A 27,864-nucleotide genomic window follows, 5' to 3' on the forward strand; every position below is an offset into this window, starting at 1 on the left:
TCGACTTTATTTATTGATTCCTTTTAGGTTAATTCATATTTTTCATGTATTTGCTCCTTGCTACTCAAGTGTAAGACCTATTTTTTTAACTCTACCTTTTTTTCTGTTTCCTCTATGATTTACGTTTTATTCCGAGCTCATTTTTTAGTTTTAAGTTATGTCGTCAGTTCTTTTTAGTCATTTTTATCTTTTTTAGGGGAGAATCGTGTTTTGCGTATTCAAAAAAAAAAAAAAAAAAAACCACGGCGCCCCGAACTTAAATTTTTGGGAGGCTGGAAATTCACAATTTACCGAATGGAACTCCAAATTTTGCCAAATGGTGAAAATTTTGTCAAGTCGAACTTCAAATTTCGCCGAATGATAATTATTTCGCCGATTGGAACTCTAAATTTCACCGAATGATAATAACTTTGCTGAATGGAACTCCAACTGCTGCCGATTGATGATATTTTTTCCGAACAGTCTGACAATGTGTGCCGAATAAGAGAATTTTCGGGAGGTCACAGTGCCCTCTCGTGACCTCCCATCAAGGCGCCCCTGAATACTAATCTCCAGTGACGTCTTCATTGCTAAAAAAGTAAAACCATGCTTTAAATGAAAAATAATTCCCTTTTAATATGAAAGGGTGATGAAAATAATTCATAACTCTAGAGAAGTGAATCCGTTTAGCCCAAAATTTTCCAGAAGACTTGTGAAACGGTCCACTACTTCACCGCTATCAGGGGTTCCGCTAAGCTTTTGTTTTTCGCGAGCCGGCGCCAGCTTTAAATTGCGCTAAGAGCTCTGGGATTGGCGGCACAAGGCCTCAACATGATGTACAGAACAGTGGCAATCTTTCTGCTCCTGCTCTTCCCATATGAGAGCGATGCTAGGAAAAAAGCTCTGGAGCCTAGAAATACAATCGAAGATGTCGATTTCAAACGACTGGAGGAACTGATCGAAAACGAATCTTTCTTAGCCGTCTTTTTTTGTAAGTACCCGTTTGAGTTTTGCTTTTGGTGAAAATCCTATGTAATCCAGACCGGCGATAACCCGAAAAAGCTTTCCCTACTTGTTCCTTGAGCTATTTTAAACCGGCGATTCCGAGTGAATGCTTAGATCGGTTACGAAAAACGAGGTTCAGCTGCTGCTAGCTAATGCACTGTTTCCCTACTTAATGAAGGTTTAAAAAGAGAACGATACTTTCATGAGAAAGAAAAATGTTATAGTTTAGAAAGTTTAAAATGTCTATTGCTGTGCGGCTCACTAGGTGGCATAACTCACTTCTTTCGGCCAATGAAAAATGTTTTTCTGAAGATGAAATTCGCTGTTTTCAGAATGCATTATTAAAAATGCTATGTCGGCAGATGCTTTTCATAAACATAATCATACCATCATTATTACATCATATTTACTCTTTATTTTATATTTCATTACATCATAACTATCCCTTCAAGCAAAAAAAAAATTATAACTATTTTTGTAATTATTTTACATAGCTTATTGCAGATTAATAGTCTCCAATGTTCAGTATGATGAGAGGATCAATACATTATCCTTGATTTGGATAAATTATTTTTATGCTGACGTTTTTTTTATTTAAAAAATAAATCATCTTATTTATAATTAATAAGAATTAAATGGCTTTTTATTTTATTTTTTTCAATTATTTCAGATATGAAACCAAAATTAAAGCAATCAAGCTATTTGCCATATACGATACGCTCATCGAACACAACTAAGATAGTCCAATTACAAACCAATTTCAAAAAAATCAAGAAAGTATGTTATTAAAATGCTCAATATCTTTCATTCACAATTGTCAGCTTAATCAAAACACATCGATTCCCTACTTTGATTATTAGATGGCCTTTTTGTTTTCTTTTTCTTTTTTACACATCTTATTCTCTCAGCAAAGTGTTACAATTTTCGTTTAACAAATACTATACCATACATTTTTTTTCTTAAATAGAAATAAAAGTTTATAAAGTCCTTAAATTTAAACTGTCAAAAACATCTTCAAAAACCTTCAATATCTTTTGAAATGTATTTTTTAAAAACTTTTTAAAAACTTTTTTTGTGGTTTTATGAACAAAATTATTTAAAAACCTCTTTAAATATTTATGTGTCTAAAATTAGTTTCGAATATAAATAAGTTTTTTTACTGTTGTTAAGTAGAATGTAACAGTGCTTCATATGTAGCTCATGAAACACAAAATATTTTTTACAAATCCAGTATTTCTAATGAAACGAGGTAGTTTCGTGTACTTTTTAAATTTTATATCTAGCAATGTAATGTAATTACAAATGTTTTGTGCTTTAGTTATTTATTAGTTTTGAATTATCAAATGTTGAAGAGGCAAAAATTATTTATATGCACAAATTTGATGATATACTTTCACTTCTTTAAGCAACCATAGGTAAAAACCTTTTCGGCACGGAAAGTTCAAACCGGCGTCATTCTCTTCAGCTGTATTATGTTTAAGTTGATCTGTAGCATGATTATGATATGAGTTTTTTACAAAAAAAAAAAAAAAATCAGGTTGACAAATTTTTAAATCCTTATTTGACTTTTTTTTTCAAAACATATTCTCTAAAGACACATTAACTGTCCATTTATGTACTACATTTCATAACTGGATAGCAATAGGTTTCGTAAGAAATTGATTTGTTTGCACTGTCAAAATTTATAAGAAATGTTACGTATCTGTTTCATTTGTTTCCCATGTTAAAATCATAATTAATAGCAAATAAAAAAAAAGTCAATATTTCCAAAATTAGTTTAAAAAAAAAACAATATGTATTGACATTAGGGTTTTTCTTTGATTTCATATGTACGTGACACACGGCGGGTGCCCCTTCCCCCGCTTCTCCCTCCAAGAACGAAACTCCTGTAAGATAAGACCACCTTTAACAAACCTGACACTGTCTGCACCATTAGGTCATTACCCCCAACTCCTCTTGTGGAAATCGCCGAAATATAAAACCATTAGTGTCTCAGACGTCAGGAATACACCCAACAAGTTTTACTATGTTTATTTTGTGAAATTTGATATGTTTCTTGGCTATTCTATGAATGTCATTGATTATTAAAATTGGTCAAGCTCACAGAGCTAGAATTGAACTAGAGCGCGCTAGGGATAAATTTTAGCTCTACATATGAAAGTTTGTTTGACCATTTCTCCTTGGCGAACGCAACGGCCTAAAGCACGCAGACTTAGACACGTAATTTAACTTCAGCATGATATGGCTAGAAAGATTCCAAATACGGCCCCCACTTATTTGACCATCACTTTCTCTTCATGTTGACAACCGGTTTTTGCCCCCCACCCCCATAAAAAAACACGCATTCTAGTTACATGCCATCTCTGTAGTCAAGATATGTGTTTCCTAGCTGTTTTGCTCATTCCATGAATTGAAGAATTTTACAAAATAACGGAAATGTAGTTGGAGATTTTGCATCTATGTAGCTTATCTCACTAGAGATTTTAATGATGGTGGAGTAGAGAAAAATGAGCGCTCTCTGTAAAAATTTACTTATTCCACTTTTATCCGAAATGGTATCAAAAAAAATAATGATGCAGAAGTTTTTGTCGTTGTGAAGATTGACAGATTTTTGAAATTTATTTTGAAAAGGTCATATGGATTGTTAAGAAAAAGGGTAAGTTTCTTCTATTAACTCTCACAATATCTTTCAATAACCCTCTCTTTTTCAAATGAGGGGTATGAAATTTTCTCAGTTTATTTGTTAGCTTTCTTTTTGGGCGGGGGTTGTAGTGGTTCAGTCTACTTTTTACAAACTTTATTTTTTGGGGAGGGGAGGGGGTTATACTTTCCCTTACTCTGGGTTCCGTTTTAAATTGCTTTGAGGTTTTCTAAATTTATCTACCTGTTAGTTTTACATATTTTATACATTCCACATACCTATACACTGAGGTGACAAAAGTCATTTTATAGCAATAAGGAAATCTACAAAAGGTAACTAGAGTATGTACCATTTGTTCCCACACCCGTTGCGAAAACATTGAAATGACAGCCTGCTAACCCCAGCTAAAATTTAAGTGAGAAGAACACACAAATGTGTGTGTGACAAGTTCAGATTAAAACCGTTTGATATTAGTAACAGCGAGTGCCGTATCTTCAATTTTTCCGAGATGTTACAGAGATTTTAAAAAATGAAACTGCCCTTGACCATCTTCCTTAAAGGTTTTTTTTTCTTTTTTTTTACAGGGAAGGGGGGGGGGGAGAAGTAGAATGAATTTATAAAACGCATGATAAGTTTAATGCAGAAAAATTCTTTATGAATAATTTGTTCTTTTGAGTGAACCAAATACCGAATAGGATAGATACCAAAAGTTAACAAGTCCTAACAACGCAATTTTACGCTTTTTATAGAAATTTTAGAGGAGGGAGGGTGAGAAGCAATGGGTATATACAGTCGACTCCCGCTACAACGCGATCGAACTAACGCGAAATGGCTATAACGCGATTTTTTCCCCCGGTAAAGAATTTTATTCCTAACGCGAATTCTTCACCCGCAACATGAAAATTTTCCGAAGGGAAACGCGGTTTTTCCGTGAATGGATCTTTATCCCTTTGGCATCACTGAGAGCGGAAGTTCCCACACCGTACTAGTCTGAACATCGCTTATACAAATAACTTCTCCTCATTTTCCATTTATTTTTTTCATTCTATATGGGAAAGTTTATGAAATATAATGACACCTAAAAGCTCTGTTTCATTTAAAGTTTGTGAAGATAGAAGGAAAAAGAGAAAGTTTCAACAACTATAGTGCATTTGTTTTTCTTACTACATAATGCAAGTACCGTAGTGGTTTATTTTACGTCTTCCTTTCCCATTGATCATTGATTTTGTGCATCGCAGCAGTTTTTTATGTTAAATAAAATGTTTTTTTTTTTTAAATACAATAAATAAAAATTCAATTTTTTATTTAAGAAACAGTAATGTATAGTTAAGAAATGGTTTTTAACAGTTTGAGGTGGTGTTTACAAGTGTCTTTAATCGTATGGGTATGTTTATAAAAGTTTTAACACATACCCTTTTCCACAACACGAAATTTCAACTTACGGGGAGGGTCCTGGAACGCATCTCTCGCGTAAGTCGGGACTCGACTGTACTCTGGAAATTTTTCGAAATTAAAGTCATAAAAATGCAGTTTTAGTCAATGTTTGGAGCTGTTACGAGAAGAAGGTCACTGGGAGGGATTTAGGAAATTTTCAAATTTGACGTCAAAAATCGCCAATTTAGGCAATTTTCAGTAATGTTAGGGAAAAGGGAGGAGGGGGGGGTCTCCTCCTATTTTTTTTTCAAAATTTTGAGTCAGTTTCAGACTTTCTTAGGTGAATTTAGGCAGTCGAAGGCCCCTTCTAAAAATTTCCCGCAATTGAAGTCTAAAAGACGCGATTTTAGGCTGTGTTTGACTATGATAGAGGAAAGGAAAGGATATTCCCTTCCGTAATTTTCTTCAAAACTGATGTCAATTTTTGGCTATCTAGAGCAGCGTTTCTCAACCTTTTTTGACCCTCGGTTCGGTAAAAGCTGTTGAATCAGCAAAATCGCGGACCCGTGATGTTTTTTTTAATGGGGGGGGGGGGGGGGGCTAAAAAAACTTTCGACTCGAAGACCGGTAAGTACTTGTAAAAGATTTTTATGAACGAGTTTTCTCCATTTTCAGAAAATATAATAATAATAATAATTATAGCAAAGTAAATACGTCAGGAATTGAGTATGTACCATCCCCTCTCCCCTTGGAAAAATTTGAAATGACGGACCAGCGTGTGTCTGAAATAAACCTAAAAATAATACGAAGCGAGTAAAAAAAAAAAAAAAAAAACTAAGCTCATGAGGTCTGAGCTTACACTAGATATAATCAAAGTTTCACAGATTTTTAGTGCTGCAATACTTTTTCGAATTTAAATATGCATTGTATTTAAATAAATATATACACGGGGGGGGGGGGGGGGGAGTCGGAAATGCATGCAAAAAAAAAAAAAAAGTTTCTCCTAGGTAACAGGTTACCCCTCAATATTTTTAGACTTGTGGATAGTAATATACTGGAGATAATTTTAACTTCGTATTTCAACTGAAAGAGGGTGCTCAACCCCCTCCCCCAAACTTAATCAGCATAGGAAGGGGGTTCAGAAATACATTGAACTGAAAAAACAATGCTGCACATTATAATATACGCGAGTAATATGCATATACATTGCAATAAAATAATTATTTACAAAAAAAAAACAGCTGGGGAAATTTAATATTTCTAAATTTGTGACATTTTTATGCTACGGCTAATGTTAAATTGAGGGGTACAATCGTAAAATTTGAGTAAGAAGCTAAAACTTTTACAGCTATTAGTAAGTGTAAAAATAATAGGGGGTGTCTTGGACTCTAGCAGAAGAAAAGTTTTTTTGAACCAACCTAATTTTTACTTTTCACACCAGAGTCCCCCGCACCTACCACTATTTATGGCTTAACCACTTGGATGGGAACCTGAAGATAGCCAGACCAGAAACCGAGCAATCCCTGGTCCAGCATCCCCAGAGGTATCGTTTCACTTGGAGAACTTTTTGCCACGTGCATATTCAACGTCCCCCAGTCACCATTAATGAAGACGGTGGATCTTCAACCAGCGAGGATCGAACCCGGGACCCTCCGGTCACAAGTCCGACGCCTTACCGATCAGGCCACCACGGCCTCCCTAATGAGTGACGTATTGGTGGAAGGAGAGGGGGGGGGGGGGGGCTAGGGGACTTTAACCCCTTCTCCCATTTGGTCAAAACTTAAAGTTGATTAAATTGCGATCTGCAATGGTGTGGGAAAGCTTGGAGGAAATAGTTTCGTTTTGCAATCGGGGTTTTAATCTGAAATTTTATTACTTTTAAACTAAACCAGTCATATATATTTTACTTCCCTCCCAGGATAAAGGGGCTATATCCCCCTTTCCCCATGAAGTCAAAACTTACTCTGCACAAAGCCGAAATTTCGAAGATTTTATATACTTTATATTAAAGAATGCATTATATTTAGATTAATGTATAAACTACAACCGGTGTCGTATGCATGGTAGGTTGGTGGGGGGAGGGGGGGACTAAAGGAACTGTAGCCCCTTCGCCTATTTTGTCAAAATTTACAACACATTACAATGTGATTTGAAATGGCATGGAAAGGCTTGGAGGAAATGATTTTGTCCTGCTATCGAAGTTATTACTTTCAAATTAGAGCAGTCATTAAAAAGAAAAAAATAAATAAATAGAATAACGATCTGATTGTGCAGCATAAATCATCCGCTTCGATTCTTATATTTATAAATATAACTGTTATATCATATCTACTGTACAAACTATAATAGTGCTGCCCTTTATTATTGCTACATACTTCCAGGTAAGGATAGAGTATAGCCAATATCAAAAAATTTCGGTAGATAGCACCGAACTCTGATAACTTTTCTAGCATCGTCCAAGAGAGCCTAAAATGCGTTTTAAGGACTTTGAATTGGAAAAAATTCTGGAAAAGATCTCCGAACTCTGACTTTTCTCCTAACATTGGAATAAATTATAAAAAAATAGTATAAATTGTCTTCTTAAGATTGTAATTTCCAAATTTAGCCGAAGAAAATACTTGAGTTTTTCCCTGCACATTTAACGTCTTTAAATGCAGCTAAAAAAGAAGCAGCTTCCAGGACTTCAACTTTGATAAATTTTCGGGAGAGACCCCGAACTACACTTAATTTTGAAGACTAAGTTGCTGAAATATTTTCCTAGAGAACTTCCCAACCTTCCCATTTCCTAAATGTAACTAAACATAGCTTAAAATTGCGTCTTTCAGAGTTCGCTGACGAAACCTTTCCAGAAAATCCCCACTTCATTTCCTAAACGTCAACAGTTACAGCCTAAATTTGCGTGTTCAATATCAAAAAAAATTCCGGAAGAGAAATGCTTTGTAACGTATCTTTACCAGAAATTGCGTTAAATTCCTTCTTAAAGAATCAAATTAATTTTTTCTTTACAGTAAATAGCAAAAACCTTTTTCGCTTAATATCCCCAAGTCACCCCGAGTTCCGCAACGAGAAATTCGCAGAGAGAGAGCCACTGGATCTTCCATATCACCTCTACGTCATCACAGATAGCATTAACTTCCGTGTTTTAAACTTTTATTTGTGTAAATTTCTGGAAGGAGCACTTGGTCCCTAAATATCGCTAAAGACAGCTTGAAATTGTTACAGTACAAGACACTCAGGAAGGAACCTCAACCCCATTTCACCTAACGTTGCCACCAAAATGTTCCGAAAATTTCGCTTTTCGACATCAATTTTTCAAGTTTGTACGGTGAGGTCCGGACCCTCTTGCTGTCATCCAAATGTACACTGCTCGACATTGAAAATGCAACACCAAGAAGGAGTGTTCAGAAATTTATGCAAATTTTAGAGTAGACGTACATCACTGAGTTATGTAAATGATGTGAAATGCGGAGCTCTCCGACGCACGTGAAGTAAGATATAAGGGAAGGAACTTGCAGAATGGGCAATATTCGTGTCGTTATTTCTGACTAGAGAATTATCGAAGAAATTTGTTTTTGTCTTGGAGGATACGTGTAACACGAAAGAATGCCAGGCCGCCGTCAACGAAGGCACTTCCAGCAGATAGACGATTTTACGAGGGGTGTGGTGATCGGACTGAGAAGGGGACGTTGGTCCGTACGTCAAATCGCAGCTGATACCCACATGGATGCGAGCACGGTGCATCGGCTGTGTCGAAGATGGTTGGAACAGCGAAATGTGGTAAGATTGAGGGGTGCAGGAGCAGTCAGAGTGACGTCAAAATGCGTGGATCGACGCATCCACCGACACGCTGTAGAAGACCCACAAGTCACTTGTTCCTTGATTTTTCAGCTGGTACAAGATACCCTGAATGCTCCCGTGTCAACCAGAACCATTTCCCGTCGTTTGGTCGTACGTGGTCTGCAATCACGGCGTCCGCTAAGAAGACTGCCATTGACCCCACAACATAGACAGCAACGTTTAGTATGGTGCCGGACTAGAGCGACGTGGATGACAAAATGGCGAAATGTCGTGTTCTCAGATGAATCCCGCTTCGGTTTATCCAGTGATAGTCGCCGCATACGTGTGTGGCGTCGACGTGGATACAGATCTAATCCGGCAGTAACTGTGGAACGTCCCACCGCACGACAACGTGGCATAATGGTTTGAGGCACAATTGCGTACTGTTCCTATCATCTCTAGTTCCTATTCAGGGCACTATGATGGCCCAACGATACTTGGATAATGTGCTGCGGCCGGTGGCAATCCCTTACCTTCAAGTGCTACCTAATACAATTTTTCAGCAGGATAACGCCCGACCACACAGTGCTTGCATCTGCCAAGATGCTCTCTAAGGCACACAGATGCTTCCTTGGCCACCATACTCTCCTGACCTTTCACCAATCGAACATGAGTGGGATGTGATTGGACGCCGTTTGCAGACTCTCTCCCTGCCTCGTTCAGAAGACTAACTGTGGCAAATGCTTGAAAGAGAATGGAGAGCCATCCCTCTGGACACCATCCGCACCCTTATTGACTCTATGCCTAGACGTCTTTCTTCGTGTACCGCTGTCCGCGTGGTCCTACATCCTACTGAGCCGACGCCGTTCTCGCTCTGTATTCTGCCTATCATTTTGAAATTAAGATCATTTATTATTTCTTGCTATCTCTGTCTTTTTTCCAAATTTCATCACTTTCTGACCACTCCGTCTTCTGGTGTTGCATTTTCAATGTCGAGCAGTGTATTTTTACCTACCAATGCGATACTCTTCTCAGCTTTATTTAAGGTTCTTTGCCTGAGCATGGTTTTGGCTACTCCAGACTGATGAACACAAAGTTAGAGCTCAGCTGTAACTAACTTTTTTGGTATTTGCTTGCAGTTCCGCCTCAGCTCTGACTAAGGGACGGTAATTTGTAGCTTTATATCCATTTCAGGTGCTTATAGTGTTTCAGACCTGTAAAATATTCGCGACAGTATTTAGATTCTTCAGTATACTATATTTTTTCATTAAAAAAAACTTAATACGTATTTAAAGTTTTAAATTCTTCAGGAGAGGGATAAAGGAACCCTTGTAGAAAAAATTTCATAATGTTTAAACAAGGGTGTCTGTCTCTCTCGGAGCGATGCCTCCCCCCCCCCCTCCAGATTGAGAGTGTCTGCAAAGACGATGAAAAAGACCCTCTAAAACAGTGACTTCCCTCTTAAACCTAGGCTACCCCCCCCCCTTGATCGAGTTCTAGATCAACCACTGAGAGCATCCATAAATACCTCGGTGCGCTTGAGGTAGCGGGTTCGGCTCCCGTCCTTGTCGTAGATATACCACGTCTCTCTCACTAAAATCCTTCTTCTGTATCTGTCATGTACTATTTGTATAAATTATACATGCAATAAAATATATTGTTAAAAATTTTGTATAGTAATTATTTTTATTATTAATGTGTTGTAATCCGGCTAAATTTGGTGTTTATTCCATTACCTTTCATCTAAAATTGTCTTAGTAACGTAACCTGTAAATAGTTTCTTGTAATGTATATACAACCCCCTTACTTTCGAATGAAGTATATGGCCCCTCCATTTCTGAAAGGTAAGATTTGTGAATGGAATAAAAAGAAAATAAGAGAAACTGGTAAAACGTAACCGAAATTTCTCAATGGAATATTGTGGATGCTTTTCAAGGATTTATAAATAGCTTACGCGGCACAAAAAGTTAGTCTTGACTGAATCGTCGTGCTGGAGAGTGTGTAGTGTATTAGCTCTGTTTTGCGAAGCCTTTGCGCTGTGTTTTTGCGTATTTTGATGTGAATATGTGTGTTACCGTTGAATTTATGGTGTTAATTGATATTTGCCTAATTGCTATGGTTAAAAAGCAGTTGTTAATTACATTTCTTGTGCATAGTTGTTAATAAATCTGCTGTGCTCTTCTCAAGAACTGTATCGTCATTAAAGAATTTCTTCAAATGGCTGGACTCGTAACAATATGTAATTGTTTTTGTGTATGTGGCGTGCTTCCTGGAAAAATGGGTATTGCACATCGGACGCATGATTTGTACCTCGTCGCTAGAGTTTGATAAATTAATTAGAAAAAAATATTATTTAATTTTTACGGGAATTTTAAGCATTTTCTATCGATTGGTCTGAACTAATTGTTTAGTTTTCAGAGCATCGTCGGAAATAGTGAAACTTAATTTCACTATTATTTTCGTTGCTAAAAATCTGTAACAATAAAATTTACTACAAGAATAATGTAAAAAATAAACATATACAATGATGTGAGCTATGCTATTTAGAGGGATAGATTATTTACTATCGAAGAGATTTTGATAAATACGATGAGAAAATAATTTTACTTCACAAAGAGATTTCATGAAACATGAAATAAATATTTATATATATTTAATGTTTCATAAGAGTACGGTGGAGAAATAAAAAGAGAGAGCGAGAGAGATATATGCACATATTGTTTGTTATGGATACAGATGTAGGAGATGTTTCTTGAAATTAATATTTTTATAGATACATATGTAGTAATAAATATTGAGAGGTTAGATAAATATAGAGATAGATTACATAGATTTAGATAGATAGATTACATAGATTTAAATAGATAGATATATGTACAGAAGTATAGATACTGATTAAAATATTTTTAATTCCAAAATGAAATTTATTTTACCTCCCAGCGCACCCTGCCGCTATATCAACATGAAAGGTCGCGCTTATTTCTCAGATACACTATTTTAAAGTATAATATTCTCAAGAGGTTAAATATCAAAATTATGCTGTTATTAGCAAAGTATTAGCTAAGTTATTAGTAACTAGTTTTATTTATTTGAAAAAAAATTCCATTTTAGAATACAAAAGCAATCTGCATTTAAAACAAAAAAACCAAATGACAAAATTCAATGACAATGACCATTTAAAATGACTAAAAATCTAGAAATTTACATGAAATTAATATTGCTGATATTTTAACTCAACCACTTGACTGTCCACATTTAGGATGTAAAAGACTGAGGGTAATACAAAAAAGAAAACCAATATAGAAAATTAAAATAACAAAAAAGGCAAAAACGGAAGGGGGCGAAGGGCGAACCATCTAGCTGCTGAAGGCGGCTAATCATGTCAATAAATTGATGTACTCATAAGCAAGGGAGACAAGACACATAGTTCGAACTACTCATCAAAACTCAGCGACCGTTCAAACATAAAAGACAGTAAAAAAAGGAAATTAATCCACATCGTAAGCACCAAGTTGCGAAAAAAAGTCCAGGTTATATGCATTTTTGTCGAAGTTATATGATTTAAAATATTTAAAATAGTCACTATGCCATTTTGAATGCTGCCTCTTAAATCGAAAATTTTAAACAAGCGTTGTTTCCTTCTGAATATTGAATCTTTTAAGTTCAGCCTCATGCTTTATTTAGTTTTACATATACATTATATTAGTGGCAACGTACAGTAAATACTACAAGTTTTATTTCATTGCTTATTTGTTTACGTTTCACCATGGAGATCGATCTGGCGTGCACGCTGTCGTTTGAACTTCAATATAGTTTAATCGAGATACAGTTGTGTTTAAAACTTAATTATTAAAACTAAAAGCTGCGATTATTAATTAAGTTACTTTGTTTGTTCATTTGTTATAGATTATGTAGAATGGACAATAACAGTTCTTCTTGGCGAAAGAATAAAAAAATTGCAAATTAAGAGGAGGAAATGACTATTTCTGCTCTAAGGAGGGAACCGTAATCATAAACTAATTCTTTGATTGCCATTCATAGTTTTTTCGGAAATTTTGATTACAAAAGATAATGCAATCCGTCACCAATTCCAATCAGCTGTAAAATCAAGTAATATCGAAGTTAGTTTTGATAATAATTTTGAGTATAAAGAATTCAGTTGTGCTACAGTAAGATAGACCTCATTCTTTACGCTATGTATCTTATAATAATGTGGCAAACATTCACTATATCCTGTGTTCGACAAATCTTCAGGGTTTTCTTCAAAACTGGAACTTTATTATCACAAAATTTTAGCTGTAAATTTTCTAGTTATCAAGAGCCATTTAGTTGTAGATTTGATTTAAATATGCTGATTGTAAATCTTTTCTAAGCATTGGAAAAGAACTTGTTTCTTTTCAAAAGAATTGGAGTACATTCTGCTACGGTGCTGTAGAAACAATATGGTAAGAGCAGCAACTTAAGGTATATAATAGGTTAATATGTGATGATGGCCCTAAAATATTTTTTAATCTAAAGAAAGGAAAGGTATATAGAGAATACATCTTTTAGTTTTGATATTACATTGCAATGCATCATATTATGTAGTAAAACCTTAGGTTATGACTTGAAAACATAAAAAAAATTACGTTCTTTCTATCCTGCAAAATTGTAAGAATGAAGGAAATTCATAAATTTTGTTACAAAAAAAAAAAGCTTATAATGAAAAAAAAATGAAAAGCTTATAAATGAAAAAAAAAAAAAAAAACACAAAATCTATGTGTCTTAGATATCTTTTCATCCATATGCTATTTTTGCATTGAAAATGGGGTTATTCTATGCCTCCCTTGTAGAGAAGAGTGTCCTGCAGATTGGAAACAAATGTTTTGATTATTTGATTTTGACATGATCCACTATTGGATCAAATCTGTTTTTCTATCTTAAAAACTATTTCCACTGTAGGAAAATAATATTTGAAACATAAATCAGTCATAAAATAGCTACATTTTGAATATATTTGCTAATAGAGTCTATACATAAAAGTAGATTTTTTTTTCAAAATCATGATCATTTTTATATAATTTTAAAATACTTCTTGTGCATGAATTTTATATGAAAAGATTTTTTACTTCAATTTCATTAACTAGCTGACCCTTACAAAGCATATGCACACAACAGTGGTGATTTAAAAACTTGGATTTTTTAGGGTAATTTTTCAGGAAACAACCAAAATGTGAATTATTAGTTAATTTTTTGTCGATAGCGTTCAGGAAAAAACTTCAAAATGATGTCTTACTTTTAGAGTTTTGTGAAAGATTAAGAAAGCACACACAAAAAATAAATAAATAAATAAATAAATAGAATAAATAAAAACACTCTTAAAAAACATTCTTATCTATGATGGTGTGATTAACAAGGTTTAAATGATTGTCTTGTCTAATTTTAATGCAACAGCACAACTGATTCAGAATTTCTGCAATGAGTTTGGCTTATATATTCATTGAAATTTTGATCAGAGTTTATTTGAGGAAAGAAGGTGCAAAAATGACATTTTTGGCCCGTGAGACACGTTATTAGCATTGCATTATCTTCTTGTTTTTACCCTAGCACCACAGTACACCTTCATACTGTTAGCATGAGGCTCTAGTAAATTTAGTTAATGGACATCCTGCTTGAGATGCTACTCATTATACAATGTGTTAATAAAAAGTCAAGATAAATTTAAATAGAAGCCTCTAATTTAACAGAAAATATTTTTCGAAAATTATATTGTGATTTAACATGTAAATATGAATGTTTTCATTTATAATTTTAATGCATCAATATAACTGTGGTTCAAAATCTGGTTATTTGATGAGGCAAAACTTAAATTTAAGACAGTTGTACACAAACACAAGAGAATGTACATTTTTTTTTATATTACAAAAAGTTGAAAAAAGGGAAAGCCTTGAAAATATCTAAATGAGAGGAAAACTAACATTTTTTTAATAAATTCTCAAACAAAGCACTGGAAAAACATGATCTCTGAATTAAAAATAACTGATTTCTGTCAGTTATTTTCAGTGAATTTTGCTGATAAATGTATTTTTTAATGTTATGTTTAATTTACGAGTAATTATTCAGAAGCAGTTATGTATTATTTTATTAGTTTTTTATTTTGTTTAAAAAAGCATAACTTATGAAAATTGTTTCAATATTCAATAATATTACTAAAAAGCATACAATATCTTGTACTTTGATATAGCAGCCCATTTAGTCTGGACAACAGAGGTTGTTATAATGAACGTTAACTATATGTGCAGTAAATTCCCTCTGGGGTGTGCACTAAGGGGACAAACTTTTTTGTTTCTAAAAAGGGTGTCGACAGGACATAGATTTTATAATTTTATTGATTTATTTCTTCTTTTTTACTCTCAACATAAATATCTGCTCAACATAAATGTTATGCATTACGAGAGCTGAGCTTTTAAATTTACTGGTTTTTTAAATATGCATAAAATAATCAACGCTATTTTATCAGGCCACATTATATCAATTTATGTTGCTGAACCTTGCTTGAGGTACTAACTACTACAAACTTTCGGATTCATTATTTTCACATAATTCAACTCTTACATATCATTTTTTGAAACCAATGCGATATAAGCAACTTGCTATTGTTTTGGTTTTAAATCCTCTCCAAGGATAATCTACCCAGTTGATTGCATCCAAAACATCAATTGCTGAGCAATTCACTACTAATTCTAGCATTTTTTTGTGTTATTGATCAAATACTTTTAATCTAGCTGTCTAATAAATTTTGAAGGGTTAATTTCATCATCCGTAGATTGACATTTGGATTATGTATTGCCTAACAAGAATATAGTCTTTATAGTTTCTAAATGAATGTCTTTTGAATGAAAAGTCGCTTTTTCCATGAAGAAAACAACATGCCTTTTTTCTCTAGCAAACTTTTCATCCAAAATCACGAGACAATCTGACATAATACTAGTTCATTGGTTGTCATCCAAGCTCTCTAATATGAATGCTAGTCAACTAGTAAATGCTTTAAATTCATATCTTTAAAGCACTGTAGTATGGCTGCTTTCTGGATGACAACAAATTTCAATTTCATGCTATCCATTGCTGGCTTTAAGCAAAATTGTTAAGCTTGCGTCTTTTTAAAATTTGTTGCCAGAGTAGCTTTTAGTTCGTCAAGACAAAGTTTTATCCTGCAGAACTCTATAAGACAACTTTATAATCATCTTTATGAATGTTACAAATTTTCCAATGTTTAATTACTTTATTCTCAAAATTTAAGTTTTTATTCGTGAAGTAATTTGTCCGCACAAAAAGATATATCAAAATTCTATTGTATTACAAAAGAGTTTTCTAATACAATGGACTTGATGCTTTAGTGTTGGGGATTAAAAACTGTCTGCATAAATGGGTGTCCACATTTGAGGAGTGTCCGTTAAATTAAGTTTTAATATATTTAAATACTAAAATTTTTGTTATTTTATACTGTTCGGTCATGAAATGTAAAATTTTTTTTGCTTACTGTACCTATTCCCCAAAGCAGAATACTACTAAATTTGCGACGTACGTCGCAGAACAGATGCCTGAGCGGCAGAACAATTCTGTTCAAATGTGAGAGGAAAACTGATAAATGTTCTGCAGAAATTCTGCAAATTTCGGTGAAATTTCTGCAGAAACCGCGGTGCCGAAAGTCTGCAACAACTCCGATGCCGAAAATCTGCAGAAATTGCGGTGCAGGAAACCTGTAGAAACTGCAGTTTTCTACAAATATCTTCCAACTCAAGATAAACTTTTGCAGAAATTCTGCAGATTTCTTAATTTAGAAGAAAATCTAAAATTCTCGCAAGTTACGATAATTTGGCGGAAAGTTCGCGATGTTGCATTCGATAAGTTCTTTGTGGGACTTTCCCAATCGATCTTCATCCACTGCAATTTCGGCCATACACGTATGTTTTGGAAACATGCCAAAATTGAAACACGTCCATCGCCGTAAATTGCGTGTCTTGTTTGAGATTTCAATCCCTTTGCATCCAGAAAATATTTCAATTATTTAGAAAGTTTTGAAGTGTTTTATTATATGCAACCCGAACTCGACTCATTTTATTTATTATTTTCGTTATTTACTTATTTAGTAACATTATTTTAATTGCTCCTTCATGCCATGTAAAATTAACCAAAAAAATATGGTTTGCCACCTAGGTTCGGATTTTTATAAAATTTTGCATCTTTGCTCTGTCTATGCATTTTAGAAAGCAAATAGACTATTTTTGCAGAATCTCAATCGGTTTAAGTTTGACACCTTGTGTTTATATATAATATGTATATATATATATATATATATATATATATATATATATATATATATATATATATATATATATATATATATATATATAGATAGATAGATAGATATAGATATATAGTATATATATAGTTTTCATGATCAACTAATTTTCCAAATTCAGTGCTCGTTTATTAGTCATTTGGTTGAAAGCTGTAATGTATCTGAAAATATCTCATTTCCACAAAAATAAATAGCAACAGTCAAAACAAAAAAAAAAAAATCCTATATGAACCGATTTTGAGTTTTGGCACCATATTTGTGGAAAATATCACTTCTTTCGCATACAATGCTTGAAGTAGAGAAATATGGGGCAAAGTGAAATGGTAAAATATTTACTTTGCTTTTAGTACCACCAATCTAGTAATATTTTAACTATGCAGTAACACAATTAGTCTATTCCAGTCAAGAAAAAACTTTCCTCTGAAAATTATAGAATATGATAATACAATCAATTTTCAAAAATTGAATTTTTTTTAAACATTATTAAATGATAAAGTTCTTGTAACTAACGGTTGAAATATTAATTGAGACCTTCTAATATTCGATGCAGTGTTTATTTGTTTAATATTAAGATTATTTGTATTTTAAATATTTTGTACAATTAAACAAGTACATGTGGGGCAAAGTGGATGGGGCAAATTGAAATAGTTAATTTTGTTTAATTGTTCAATTATTTATTAAATCTCTCACATATTCTTTATTAATTACTTTATTATTTATTACACCTTTATTTAACAATTCATTTATTTATTTATGTATTCACTTAATTTCTTATGCATTCACTCTTTTATTCACTTATTTATTTGTCATCATACATTAATTAATTAATTTATTTAATTATTCCTTTTTTTTCAGTATAATTTTATTTATTCATTTAACCTTTTATTTACTGATTCGTTTGATCAAAAATACTTTTTATAGTTAAATCAAAAATATTTTATTGCAAAAGTATTTCATTTTTTCCTTTGCTCCGAGGGAAAAAAAGGGAAATTTTTCCACTTTTTTTCTGAAAGCGAAAATTGACTGCCAAAAATAAAAAATACTATTTAAATGAAAAATTTAATATAAAATACAGTATTCTTTCTTCGTGTTCTGTAATTTCAAAACAAATTTCCAATTTTTTCATTTTGAAAAAGCTCTGTCAACTTAACCATCTCACTTTGTCCCACATTCCCTACTTGCAGAACAATTTTGATAAAATGATTTCATGTTGCAGAACATCCAAAAGTATTCTGCTTCGGGGTACCTATTACACAGTATCATCCTTCAAAACTTCATATTTCTCTTCACTCCATATAGCTTCAGCCCCGCTAGCTAGCGATTATGTATCTTTTTACAGAGAAAAAAACATGTTGAACATTAGCCACACTGACTTTACTGCATAGCAAAGATGGTAATTTCATACGCATACTCACTCTTTAAATTAATATATTTCAGATTTCTAATGTATATTGGTGTTAAATTTCATGTTGACAGCCCATAAGTAACTCTAATGCTCAGCCTAGTTTATCTTTGATTTCATTGTTACCAGAGTAGAACCTCATCTTGAATTTAGCTGAACTCGATGACTAAAAATGTTTCAAAAATTCTGTCAGCTTTTCTTAGAAAAACTTTCAAATACAAATACAAATACAAATGTGACGACCAGCAACAGGCTCTGGGCCCAGCTAGGCTGGTCCTAGTCAATTAATTAGTCCCCAATGAAGATCAATGGCCCTCTTAAAGCTATCCACTCCCTTGCTCATTACCGCCTCTTCCGGTAAGCTATTCCAAGTGCCCACGACCCTGCTAAAGTTCATTGTTATATAAATTTTAATGGATTCACCATAGTTTTTGCATAAAAATAAGATTGTAACCAATTCAAAAATAACTTCATTTTACCTGAATATCTTATTTATCTGTTGAAATTCATTATAGTAAAAGTTTTGTGATGTAAAAATTACTTAATTTGAGAAGTGGATTCTTTCTAACCAAGCCAAAAAGAAGGTGTCCAAACATACCAGGTGTCTGGGAACATCCCAAGCCTATTTTCTTGCTCTTAACCCCAGAAATATTTTTTATATCTCTTAGGCATTTTTTTTTTTTTTTTTTTTTTTGGTAGTATTTAGACTTTTGAATGATTTAGTATGCAAACATTTCTCAGCGCTGTTTTAGTGAAATTTTAGAAACAAAATTTTTGAACAATAAATTTTTCCAACCCGTAGATATTCTGATAGTTGAAAAACGGTCTTAATTTTGACATTAAGCTTGAAGATGCTTGAAATTCTCCACATCTCGGAATCTCGAAACATGCAGTTATCAAATTAAATATCAATGTTATTAGCTGTAAATATTTTTCTTAATTTTCAGTTCACTTTTTGTTTTAGATTCCAAAGTGTGCAAGGAATGTGAAAAGTTTCTAAATGAGATTGAAAAAATTGACGATGATGCGGAGAATTTTGGCTTGCAATTTGTCAAAAATGGAGAGAAATTTGTGGCGAAAAAGTATGGCGTTACAGATTTTCCTGCATTGGTATACTTTAGAAACAAAGAACCGGCAATATACAAAGGTAAGTTTAGACTGTAAACTTGAAAAGAATTAAGTGTTTAGTGCATAGAATAGGTTTAGGTGTTATAGGATACCTTTTCCATTTGAATTTTGCTCAACATGTAATTGATTTTGAAAAATAAAATGCGAAACTGATGCAAAAGTTATCAATTTGTGACTCTTGGGTTCTCTCTCTGCTATGTTTTGTAAAAAGTAACTCCTTAAAGTTTTTCTTCATTAAAGGAATATGGAAAATAAAAGGAGCACTGAGGGAGCAAGATTAAATAATCAGGTAGTATGGAATAGAGCAGGAGTTCTGAAACTTTTAAGCTCTATGCCCCTTTGAACAACACTGATAGATGCCCCCCCCCCCCCCATGTGGTCAGAAGTAGTACAATCAGAAACCTAGGCTGATTATTAAGCAAAATGTAGATTGATTCATGTACCAAGTTTAGTGTAACTTTGATATAACATATGAGTTTAATATAATGCATAACTTTATTTTGAACATATTACTATTATAATGTTGGAAATATTAGAAAAGAGGAAATCAATACTAGTTTTAAAATATTTATCTAGGATCTAGAGGATGTTAGCATGTAACATCAGTCAGTTTCACAACTTTAATGAGTTGTTAACACGTCATTTAACATTTATATGTGACCACAAAATTAACTTTTTTTACGCACTCACACTTCTTTTGAAATTCTTCTAAACTTCCTAGGAAAGAGCTCCCCCCAAGTTGAGAACCCCTGGAATAGAAGATTGAAAAATAATTGCATTTGACAAGCAACTTGTTTTAATAAGGTGTGTAAAAGCATTACGATCATTAGGAACATGACAACAACAATCTAACTTGTGCTTCCTTTTTCGTTAGTAGAAAAAATCAATTACTCTCCTTTCCTATCAATATATTCATCAACATGTCTTCTATTATTTCATTTTCAAATCAATCAGATATTTTTACATCAACAGCAAATATTTCTTTCTTAATCTCTGTGTACATGAACTCTGTTTTGTATTCTCATAAAAACAAATGCAGCTTAAAAATTAAAGTCAGAGAGAGAGAGAGAGAAATTTTCCAGTATTGTTTAGTTAAATCTATCTCACAGAATGTTTCTTGTTCAATAAGGAAAACTTGATCCATTTTATCATCAATTTTGATTCATGTGAGTAGTTAGTTTTAGAATATGGGATGCTTTTGATCTACTTTTAACTTTTGATGCACTCAATTGAACGATTTCATCAATCAGAAAATATTCTATTCTGCAGCTATTGTGTATTATCAAATAATTCAAGTTTATAACTTAGGCAGCATTGTATTGACTTTTTAAGTGTGCCATTTTGAGCTAGAATGGGAATTATATGCATAATGAAGGAGGTTAAAAGTGGTAAAGGGGACAAGTGGATTTCTTGTGACCTATGTCAGATGTTCTGCTTGTTTAAGGGGAAGGATGAGTCTGAGAAGGATTTCATTTGCACAAATTGTGTTGAACTCTCAGAAATCAGGGTTAGGATGCTTACTTTGGAGGGTGAGTTAGCATTAGGCTGTAGGCGTGTAGATGGGGTAAACACTCCAGAGGGAAAGGGGGAAGTTAGCAAAAAAGTGGTTGGCATTAGCTGTGTGTTAGATAGTGGGAATATTCCAGAATTAAAGGAGGAAGTTAGTAAAAAGGATGTAGAAATTAGCTGTGTGTTAGATAGTGGGAAAATTCCAGAGGTAAAGGGGAAAGTTATTGCTGAGGCGACTAACTGGGAAACAAAGGGTATAATTTTGGGAGATTCAATGGTGCGTGAGGTGGGAAACTCAATAGGCAGAGTTAGACGTAAGGTGGCTAGATGTTGTTTGCCAGGGGCTCGGGTGAGAGATGTAAATAGGGTTGCTGAAAAGAAGGGGGTATTTAATAAAGAGGATGTAGTTACTTTGTGGGTGGGAACTAACGATGTAGGCCATAGTAACAATGATGGGTTTACAAAGGAATGGGATTCCCTGTTGGACAAAGCAACCAACTGTTCGGCAAATGTCCAAGTGGTTGGTTTGCTTCCCAGGTATGGAGTGCATAGGAGTTGGTTAAACCAACGGGCTAGGTGTATGAACCTGGTACTCAAGGAAATTTGCGTTAAGCGTAGTATCAGGTTTATTGATGTGTGGAGTAGATGTAAACGAGATTGGATTGCTAGGGATGGCCTACATCTGAGCTCTACAGGGGTCAAAATGGTTAGTGGTTTGGTTTTAGAGGCTTCAGAATCAAAAAACTAAGTTGGCATGGGGGGCATGGTTTAAGGAGCAGAATTCGAAAGGGTACTAACTATTGGGATTTTAGTAGAAACGGAAATAGGGTGGCTAATAAGAGAAAAGATTTTAACACTTGGGATTCAAACAATCGTGCAGCATTAAATAAAAGTAAGATGGGCTTACTTAAGGTTTTTTATACAAATGCTCGTAGTATTAGGAACAAGATGGAAGAATTGAAAAGCATAATTATAGACGAGAGGTTGGATATTATTGGAGTTACCGAGACATGGGCTACCGAAAGTGATGATGATTTATTATCTATTGCTGGGTATAATTTGTTTAGACAAGATAGAGTAGGTAAAAGAGGTGGTGGGGTTTTATTTTATGTCAGAGACACTTTAATTTGCAATGAATTGGTAATTAATGATAAACCTAATGAGATTGATATGATTTGGATGGAGTTGATTAGTAATAAGGGCAAAAAACTACGTTTGGGGAATATTTATAGGCCACCCAACTTAAGCCAGGGTCAAGACGAACAGATGTTTAGTATTATTAGTGACATTTCTAGCAAGGGGTCAGTCATCATAATGGGAGATTTTAATTTTCCAGGAATTGATTGGAATAATTTTTACCATAGTAATAGCAGAGAAGAGGATTTTTTGAAAGTAATTGGTGACTGTTTCTTAGATCAAATTGTAACTCAGGGTACTCGACAGGACGCGATTTTAGATCTAGTTTTCTGCGACATGGAAGGCTCTGTTCAGGGGTTATGTGTAGGGGAACACATTGGAGATAGTGACCACAACAGTATTAGGTTTGGGATTAAATTTGATATGCACAAAGTAGAGAATTTTAGGTTTGTGCCCAATTTCAGAAATACTGACTTTGTGGCACTTCGGCAGAGTTTGAAAGCAGTTTTTTCTTCTGGATTGGACAATAGTGATGTGAATCTTCAGTGAGCAGAGTTTAAGGAAAATCTAGCGAATACGGTTAGGGATCATGTTCCTTTTAGGAGAAAGGGTGTCAACACTAAAATTTGGCCAATGTGGTTCTCCAGGGAAACTAAAGACGCTCTAAATTACAAGCAAGCTGCTTTTCATAGGTTTAGAGAAACAGGTCACAGTGCAGATAGGCTCCAATATTGTAAGGCAAGGCGTAAATTTAAGTATTTGGTACGGATTCAGAAAAGAGAGTTGGAGCAAAGACTGGCAGATAACATAAACAGGAATCCCAAGAGGTTTTTTGCATACGCTAATTCGGGGAAAGTTCGAAATAGTCATATTGGGCCAATGGTTGATGAGCACGGAATTTTAATTCAGGACGATAGTGATATTGCTAATGTTCTTAATAACTTTTTTTCGAGTGTTTTTAACGATAACTGTATCTCAACAGTTGACACCAACAAGACACAAGCTATAGTACAGCTTGAGGACTTTGTATTTTCCAGGGATGACGTTTTACTTCATTTGAAAAAAATTAAAGAGACTAAGACTCCGGGGCCAGATAATATTTATCCGAAAATTTTAGTTGAATGTGCAGAGGAATTAGCAGATGTAATCGCAAACATTTTCAATGCTTCTTATAATTCGGGGACAGTGCCAGAGGACTGGAAGCTGGCTAACATTACACCGCTCTTCAAGAAAGGGTCTAAAGGGAGTTCGGGAAATTAAAGACCTGTGAGTCTAACTTCGGTGGTTTGCAAAATTTTTGAAACATTGATGAAAATTAAGATAGTGAATTTTCTAGAAACTAATAATCTATTGACTAGTTTTCAGTACGGTTTTAGGAAAGGTAAATCTTGTGCAACTAATTTATTACATTTCTATGACAAAGTTACCATGGCTTTGGACAATAAGAAGCCTGTAGATGTTGTTTACATTGATTTTCAAAAAGCTTTTGATAAGGTACCGCATGTTGCTCTACTTAGCAAATTAGCTGATATAGGAATAGGAGGGAAAACTTTCATTTGGGTAAAAAATTGGCTGACCGGAAGGAAACAAAGAGTAGTTGTAAGGGGAAATTATTCTAATTGGAGTGAGGTCTTAAGCGGGGTTCCTCAAGGATCAGTGTTAGGGCCTGTTTTGTTCATTGTCTTTATGAAAGATATTCACAAAAATATTTCTGGGAACATGAACTGTTTTGCTGATGATGTCAAAGTTATGGGGACTGTAGAAAATGAAGAACAAGCAAATCAGCTGCAAGAGGATCTAGATCATATTACGGAGTGGGCTGATAAATGGGGTATGGCTGTTAATGTTGGGAAATGTCAAGTGCTACATTTAGGGCATGGAAATAAGTGTACAAGTTATTATTTGCAAGGTTCAGTCATTAGTCAGGCAGACAAAGTTACTGATCTGGGGGTCCTTAATAAGTCAGGATTTAAAGTTTAGCCAACAGTGCAGCATTGCTGGCAACAAAGCCAATAAGATGCTTGGGTTTATCAATAGATCTATTTCAAATAAATCTAAAGAAGTTCCTCTGCCCTTATATAGAAGTTTGGTAAGACCCCATTTGGAGTATGCTGTTCAGTTTTGGTCTCCTTATCTTAAGAAAGACATTAATGTATTGGAAAGGGTTCAAAGGCGGGCTACAAGGCTAATAAGTGGACTTTCCCACTTAGATTATGATTCCAGGCTTAGAAGGCTAAAAATGTACAGTCTTGAGCAAAGAAGAGACCGAGGGGACATGATTCAGCTATTTAAATTTATTAAAACGAAAGATGTTACGGGGCTAAAGTTTAGCACTGAAAACAGGACAAGGGGTCATTGTTTTAAGCTATTTAAATCTCAGGCTAACATGGATATTAGGAAAAATTATTATTTTAGCAGGGTAGTGGAACCTTGGAATAGCTTACCAGAAGAGGTGGTAATGAGCAAAGGAGTAGACAGTTTTAAGAGGGCCATTGATCTTCACTGGGGATTGTAAATTGACTAGGACCAGTCTAGCTGGGCCCAGAGCCTGTTGCTGGTCGTCACTTTTGTATTTGTATTTGTATTTGTATTATATCATTGCATTGAACATATTTCTCAGCAACAACAAAAACCATACAAAAGGTGAAGCTATTTTGTTTGTGTACTTTCATTTCCAAGCTGCATTGTTTAGCTTTGCAAAGCAAAAGCTAAAAAATGAATTTTTAAGTCTAGTGAGACTTAGTTTTTGTTTTGAATAGACTGTATTTAATTTGTAAATTGTTAACTAATGTGGAATGAGACGTGCAGTTTTTGTCTGAGAAGAAAGCCAAGGCTTAATATTGTTTCAAAAAATCATCAGCTGGTTAATTCATGCTGTGAATTCGTTAGAATAAAAAGATCATTATTTGTATTATGTGACACAAGTTTTGTAGCCAAAAATTTTTGATGAAAATTAAATATGTCCTACTTCAGAATTACAACAAAGACTTTTTCATTTAACAATGATATTTCACTGCATTTTTTATCTTGCAGAAAAGAAGTAATTTATATTTGATAGCACTTTAGTCTTATTGAAAATGCGGAAGCGAGAATATCATGAATGACATACTATTGGTTTGGTAATCAGTCATCAATCTTTAAATTTTGTTGTTAACAATTTATAGATGTTTATTTGCTTCTTGGAAATTCCTAAAACAGTTTTTCCAATGAAATAAATATTAAGATATGCATGCATTGATTTGAAATAAAAATATCTGATAACATTTAACTGATAATGATATTTGTAGTTCTTGTTTTGCACACACATATATATTTATATACATACACCAGTGGCATTGCTATGGGAAGGGAGGGGGGGGAGCGAGATCTGCCCCGGGTATCACACTTCTGTTGGGTAACACTCAAAGTAAAATTGCAAGTTTTTGAAAAAATATGAAGTTAAATTGCATTTTTAAAGCTAAACATTTGAAAATTTCCCAGGGAAAGTTCCCAGACCTCCCCTTCTATTTTTACATTCCACATCATGGTGTGAATACTATACTCAGGATTAGGTTCATTTTGTCAATACAAATACAAATACAAATACAAAAGTGACGACCAGCAACAGGCTCTGGGCCCAGCTAGACTGGTCCTAGTCAATTTACAATCCCCAGTGAAGATCAATGGCCCTCTTAAAACTGTCTACTCCTTTGCTCATTACCACCTCTTCCGGTAAGCTGTTCCAAGGTTCCACTACCCTGCTAAAATAATAATTTTTCCTAATATCCATGTTAGCCTGAGATTTAAATAGCTTAAAACAATGACCCCTTGTCCTGTTTTCAGTGCTAAACTTTAGCCCCGTAACATCTTTCGTTTTAATAAATTTAAACAGCTGAATCATGTCCCCTCGGTCTCTTCTTTGCTCAAGACTGTACATTTTTAGCCTTCTAAGCCTGGAATCATAATCTAAGTGGGAAAGTCCACTTATTAGCCTTGTAGCCCGCCTTTGAACCCTTTCCAATACATTAATGTCTTTCTTAAGATAAGGAGACCAAAACTGAACAGCATACTCCAAATGGGGTCTTACCAAACTTCTATATAAGGGCAGAAGAACTTCTTTAGATTTATTTGAAATAGATCTATTGATAAACCCAAGCATCTTATTGGCTTTGTTGCTAGCAATGCTGCACTGTTGGCTAAACTTTAAATCCTGACTTATTAGGACCCCCAGATCAGTAACTTTGTCTGCCTGACTAATGACTGAACCTTGCAAATAATAACTTGTACACTTATTTCCATGCCCTAAATGTAGCACTTGACATTTCCCAACATTAACAGCCATACCCCATTTATCAGCCCACTCCGTAATATGATCTAGATCCTCTTGCAGCTGATTTGCTTGTTCTTCATTTTCTACAGTCCCCATAACTTTGACATCATCAGCAAAACAGTTCATGTTCCCAGAAATATTTTTGTGAATATCGTTCATAAAGACAATGAACAAAACAGGCCCTAACACTGATCCTTGAGGAACCCCGTTTAAGACCTCACTCCAATTAGAATAATTTCCCCTTACAACTACTCTTTGTTTCCTTCCGGTCAGCCAATTTTTTACCCAAATGAAAGTTTTCCCTCCTATTCCTATATCAGCTAATTTGCTAAGTAGAGCAACATGCGGTACCTTATCAAAAGCTTTTTGAAAATCAATGTAAACAACATCTACAGGCTTCTTATTGTCCAAAGCCATGGTAACTTTGTCATAGAAATGTAATAAATTAGTTGCACAAGATTTACCTTTCCTAAAACCGTACTGAAAACTAGTCAATAGATTATTAGTCTCTAGAAAATTTACTATCTTAATTTTCATCAATGTTTCAAAAATTTTGCAAACCACCGAAGTTAGACTCACAGGTCTATAATTTCCCGCACTCCCTTTAGACCCTTTCTTGAAGAGCGGTGTAATGTTAGCCAGCTTCCAGTCCTCTGGCACTGTCCCCGAATTATAAGAAGCATTGAAAATGTTTGCGATTACATCTGCTAATTCCTCTGCACATTCAACTAAAATTTTCGGATAAATATTATCTGGCCCCGGAGCCTTAGTCTCTTTAATTTTTTTCAAATGAAGTAAAACGTCATCCCTGGAAAATACAAAGTCCTCAAGCTGTACTATAGCTTGTGTCTTGTTGGTGTCAACTGTTGAGATACAGTTATCGTTAAAAACACTCGAAAAAAAGTTATTAAGAACATTAGCAATATCACTATCGTCCTGAATTAAAATTCCGTGCTCATCAACCAGTGGCCCAATATGACTATTTCGAACTTTCCCCGAATTAGCGTATGCAAAAAACCTCTTGGGATTCCTGTTTATGTTATCTGCCAGTCTTTGCTCCAACTCTCTTTTCTGAATCCGTACCAAATACTTAAATTTACGTCTTGCCTTACAATATTGGAGCCTATCTGCACTGTGCCCAGTTTCTCTAAACCTATGAAAAGCAGCTTGCTTGTAATTTAGAGCGTCTTTAGTTTCCCTGGAGAACCACATTGGCCAAATTTTAGTGTTGACACCCTTTCTCCTAAACGGAACATGATCCC

The 27,864-nt window shown here is 34.2% G+C and overlaps 1 protein-coding gene across 1 annotated transcript in view; it reads left to right on the forward strand.

Moving 5' to 3' along the window:
* The first annotated feature begins 845 nt into the window (after positions 1 to 845).
* The window catches only part of LOC129219267 (uncharacterized), a 132,542-nt gene continuing 105,523 nt past the window's right edge, over positions 846 to 27,864 (forward strand). Inside the window, 2 exon segments of the mRNA XM_054853597.1 lie at positions 846 to 970; positions 19,484 to 19,666. The gene's annotated coding sequence lies outside the window, so the exon portion shown is untranslated.

This window comes from Uloborus diversus, chromosome 3 (genome assembly GCF_026930045.1).
Source record: "Uloborus diversus isolate 005 chromosome 3, Udiv.v.3.1, whole genome shotgun sequence".
In the NCBI taxonomy this organism is placed as follows: domain Eukaryota; kingdom Metazoa; phylum Arthropoda; class Arachnida; order Araneae; family Uloboridae; genus Uloborus; species Uloborus diversus.